Here is a 6,000-nt window from a genome sequence, read left to right on the forward strand (position 1 = left end):
ATATCTATCATTTAAAATGAGCACCTACAAAGCTATTGTTGATTCTCTTTTCAATGATCCCATTTGCAATTTGAAAGCTATTGTTAGTATTATTTGTACTTTTCTCTTTCCATAAGGGCATAGGTTGTTGTCAAATTCCAAATTCCTTTTATAGTCTACACTTGCAAAGGACCCTATGGTCTTGAGGCCAGAAGGGTGGCATAGTTTATGCGTCACATGTTTTTAGCTTATTTGGACGTATTGTGTGATGGTATAAGTGACACTTAAGAAGCCAAGATAAATAGGATCTATGTAACCCTACAGACTCTTATGTTCAAAGCATACCATGCTATGGTAAAACCATACAAAGGGAACCCTATTGCCCTTGGTCCATAGGGTCCCAATATAGAGCCCCTATAGATACAACTAGGTAACTAATGGCCTTTGGGCCTTTGCGTACTCCTTGTTTGTAGTACATTAAGATGTTAAAGGATAGGTCACCTTTGCCACCCTATGGCCATAAGTCCATAGGGTTGTCTAGCTAACATAGAGGGAACCCTTTGGCACTATGATCTATGTTATGTTGAGTGAAAAGATCAAGGGGTTGTGACAAGATCACCAAAATGTATCTTATGTCCAAAGGCTATAGATTGATTCCATTTTCTCTATAAGGTACTCCATATAGTCCCTATAGCCATACCGCTATAGTGTGGTACATATATAAATCATTCTACAATACTAGGACTATAATTCTCTCTCTTTTTATACCTATATTAAATTCTTTTTTATGGTGCTAATTCCATTAAAAATTATATTTTTGGCTTTCACAGAGTCTTCAAAATATCTACAAAGCATCCTATGGCCCTTAGGCCATAGGGTAAAATGTGGGTTTCTTCTAGAATTATAATCAACACTCCTATATCAAAGCATACCATGCTATTTTCATAAGAGCATACAAAGGGTATCCTATTGGCCTTGGGCTACATGGTCCAAATATAGAGCCCCTATAGATATAATTAGGTCACCAATGGCCTTGGGGCCATTGGATACCTTTTTTTGGGTAGTAAATTTAGATGCTAAAGGACACCTTTTCCACCCAATGGCCATAAGTCCATAGGATTGTCTAACTAAAATAGAGGGAACCCTTTGGCACTATGATCTATCTTATGCTGAGTAAAAAGATCAAGGGTTGTGGTGAGATCACCAAAATGCATACTATGCTCAAAGACTATAAATTTCTTCTAGTTTCCCTATAAGGTATTCCATATAGTGTGGTACATATGTAAATCATTCTAAAATCTTAGGACTATAGTTTCCTCTCCTTCGATACCTATAAGAATTCCTTTTTGTATGGTCCTAATTCCATAGAAAGACATATTTTTGGCTTTCACAGAGCCTTAAAAGTACCTACAGAGAGCATCATATGGCCCTTAAGTCCATAGAGTAAAATTTGAGTTTCTTCTAGAAACCTATTATCAACAACCTTGTATCAAAAAATATAGAGTAAGCCTTATGGCCCTTGGTCTTTAGGGTTTCAATATACCAATACATAAAAATAAGGCCACAATCCCTTAGGCTCAAAACAAAGCATGTTATGGTCATAAAAATCATATAGAGGGTACTCTATGGTTCCACGGCCAAAGGCTGCCAGATGTTGTAGAAGGACACCTAGTCTACCCATTACCCTTGGGGGCATTGGATACTCTTCAAATATATTACATTATTCTCTTAATAGGCACCTTGGCTACCCTATGGCCTTAGGGAAATAAGGCTCTAACGAACATAGAAGGCACTCTTTGTCTTTAGGATCTACATAATGCTAAGTAAATAGGCAAAGGAATTGTTTTATTTAAGTATATAGTTTGGCCCAAATGTTATATATTATTTCTCTTTATGTATAAAGTACTTAATAAATTCCCTATGTACCTAGTGCCATACAATGGTACATGAAAAGACCACCCTAGGGCCATAGGGTGCTACAAGAAAAAAGTACCCTACAATGTTGAGGTTATAGAGTTCTCTCTAATCTATACCTACAAAAAGTACCCTGCAATTTTGAGGTTGTGGAATACTCCATACATGTCCTTTGGCCTTAGGGCCATAGGGTGACACATGAAAAAAGTACTCTACTAAAATCCTAAGGTTATAGAGTTCTCTCTATACTATACCTACAACAAACACTATCCCTATGGTCCTAAAGCCAAAGATAGCAATATTTTAGGCTCTCATAGATTCTAAAGATACCTAAAAATAGCCATAGGATGAAATATGGTTTTCATGAAGAAACTTTTTATCACACCCTCTTCTCTAGGGAGAATCCTCTATCCCTTGGGCCACATGGTGCAAATATAGAGATGCATCTATAGACCTAAGGATATAAATTTAACTCTATTTTATATCTATAAAAAATACTATCCATATAGCCATAAGTCCATAAGGCCATGAAAATTATTATCACACCCTCTTCTCTAGGGAAAATCCTCTAGCCCTTGGGCCACATGGTGAAAATATAGAGGTGCATCCTATAGACCTAAGGAAATAAAGTTATCTCCATTTTATATCTATAAAAAATCCTACCCATGTAGCCATAAGGCCATGAAAAGGTGTATCATAGGCTCTTGCAAACTCTTAGAGAAAACCATGATTAACATCATGTGTCCCAAAAAACAAAGGGTATCTAATAGCTCTCCAAGAGCACTTAGGCCATGCATGGGCACCATAGTAACCCTATGCCCCTAGGGCCATAGTATCTCTCATGGTAACAAAGAGCATTGGCACCCTACGGACCTAGGGCCATATGATCTCTCTTTTGAAATGAGGGCAACCTAAAGTACATGAGCCCTATGTCTCTAGGGTCATATGATATCTCATTACAACAGACATCAACCTATGTCCCTTGAGCTTATACATTGGCACCATATGTCCCTAGGACCATATGATATTCGATTAGAATAGAGGGCACCTATGTCCCTAGGGATAGAGGGCGTACTAGGTGTCAATGTAAAAGCTTTTTAAAAGCACTTTGACCATTCTGGTGTGCCTACATGGTCACCATGGAAGCGCTAGGGCCACAGGATATCTCATTATAATAGAGGGAAACTTATGGCCATTGAGATTATACATTGGCACCATAAGGCCCTAGGGCCATATGATCTCTCATTAGAATAGAGTAATATCTATGGACCTTAGTTCCTATCACCCTAAGGCCGTAGAATCTCTCATTACAATAGAGGTTAACATATGTCCCTCAACTTTATACATTGGCACACTATGGCCCTAGTGCCATATGATCTCTCATTAGAATAGAGTAAAATCTATGGACTTTATGTCCTATCACCCTAAGGCCGTAGAATCTCTCATTACAATAGAGGTTAACATATGAACCTCAACTTTACACATTGGCACACTATGGCCCTACGGGCCATAGTGTGCCAATAGATTTAAATCTAAGGACCCTATGTCCTATCACCCTAAGGCCGTAGAATCTCTCATTACAATAGAGGTTAATATATGACCCTCAACTTTACACATTGGCACACTATAGCCCTACGGGCCATATGATCTCTCATTATAATAGAAGGAAACTTATGGCCCTAGGGACAAAGGGTGTCCTAGGAGTCAATGTAAAAACTCTCAAAGAGTGTTTAGGCCATTCAAGGGCTCCTACATGGGCACCATGGCACCTCTATGTCCCTTGGGCCATATGATCTTTCATTGGAAGAGAGGGAAACATATGGCCCATGAGCCTATACATTGGTATCATATGAACCTAATGCCATAGGATCTATCATCAAAATAGAGAGAAACCTATGGCCCTATGGCCAGAGCTTGACCTAGGTGTCAATGTAGAGGGTCTCAAAGATCATCTAGGGCATTCAACGACACCTACATTGGAAGCATGGAAGCCCTATGGCGCTAGGGCATGGGGTCTCTCGTTACAATAAAGGGAAACTTATGGCCCCTGAGATTACACATTGGCAGCTTATGGCCCTAGGGCCATGGAATCTCTCATCAAAGTAACCTATCACCGTAGGGGCAAAGGGTGGCCTAAGTGCTAATGTAAAATCTCTCAAAGATCATGTAAGCCATTCAAGGGCACCTACATGGAAACCATGGCATCCCTATGGGACTAGGTCCATAGGACTTTTGATTGGAATAGGGCAACCTATGGCCCTTGAGCTTATACATTTTCAGCCTATGGCTCTAAGGCCATAGTATCTCTTATTACAAATTAGGAAAGCCTACGGACCTAGGGCTAGCAAATAGCCTAGGTGTCAATGTAAAAGATCTTCAAGAGAATTTAACCCGTTCAATGAAACCTACATGGACACCATGAGAGCCCTATGTCCCTAGAGCCAAAGGATCTTTCATTAAAATAGAGGGAACCCTATGGCCCTTAAGCTTCTACATTGGCACTGTTGTCAGGCAGATTCACTACTCGCAATTGCTAGAAAAGTGAGAACCAGGCCAATAAAAAACATGTCAACCAAGGATCGAGCTTGACCCATAGGCGCATGGAAACAAATAGATGGGTAATCATCTACTCGACCTTATATGGACAATCACTAATAAGGAAAACCAACTCAAAGCACATTATGTATGCACAACCGCTATCTTACCTATGATGCCCATGCTTTTTGAAACAAAACCTAACGTTTTAAAATCATCACGAAACTCAAGGGATGACGTCTATACACCTAAAGGACACTAGACTAAAGTCTCTAACCCAGTTCACTACATGTAAACACTTAGTGCAAAAATCGCGTATGAAGACAGGTCAAAAATTACATGTCACTGATTCTCAACGTGTTTAGGCCTAGTGTGTAGTTCTACTCACCATGGTGGATGCTATGACAAATAGCAATCATAGATGCACTATTAGAGAGTAAAATCACCTCAAAGCTTGTGGGAGAGCTCTTCGCAAAGAGACTAAAACCGTGCAAGCTTGGCGTTGACGTTGATGGAGCAAAAGATGTCATGCGCACACTCACACACCTAGAAACTCAACACAATACAAGGAATTTACTTAAATTCCTCAACTCACTCACCACCACTCAAAAGCTCCCTATAAATTCTACCCACAAGCTCATTTCAAACTCCAAACGCCTCGACCTACAAGCCCTTGCCTGCCCGCAGACACTACAAGGTGAGTTGAGGTGATCAACATTGGAAATCACGCTTGATGGTGACCAAAATATACAAGAAAAACCATCAAAACCCAAAAACTCCAGCCACAAAATTCCACTCTCAAACCATTGCAAAGCCTTCACCAAACTCCACTCTGCTGGACTCTTTGGAGTAGCGCCAACCCTAATGGCACCGATACAGGGTCACATAATCTTGCAGAAATCCGCACCTTCTTCCCTCAATTCCTTGCACAAACACATCCATGGAAACCTCATAACTTCCATAGACTCTCCCAAGTGCGAAATTGAAGAGAGAAAGCTCTCATTCACTCCTCCATACACTCAAAAACAGGACGGGAACTCAAGGGGACTGCACTAGACCACCTGTAGGAACCCTACTTCCTTCCCCACACAGAGAGGTGAAAGTGACAAAACTTGGCTTCCAAAATGCTCCTTCAGCCCAATCACTCACGGCAGCGTCACTGATGTGGCAATTTGAAGCCATTTCACACCTTTTTTGACCATTTTTTGACCTTTTTTGGCCCAGTTTTGACCCCTGGCGGGCATTTTTCGCAGGAAAAACCCCAAACAGACTCCAAAATTCACCAAATTTTGCACGCTTGATCCTCTCTACGCAAAGAACATTTCCACATCCCCACATTCCATTTTTGACCACTTCTAGGGCGATGCACATATCACCGTAGATCAAGCGCCGCAAATAGACAATTACCGCATGTGTCAAACTTCTCGAGCGGGATGAGAGTACCCACACTTGTCACTTTCATTATTTACATTCTAGAAAGCTCAAACACATTGTATAGAGCCAAAATAAGCCACCTAAAACCATATCCAAGGCCCCGATACCCTATCGAGGCATGTATGTATGCTCAACTGC

Source organism: Adiantum capillus-veneris, chromosome 28, assembly GCF_014529385.1.
Source record: "Adiantum capillus-veneris isolate H3 chromosome 28, ASM1452938v2, whole genome shotgun sequence".
Lineage (NCBI taxonomy): Eukaryota > Viridiplantae > Streptophyta > Polypodiopsida > Polypodiales > Pteridaceae > Adiantum > Adiantum capillus-veneris.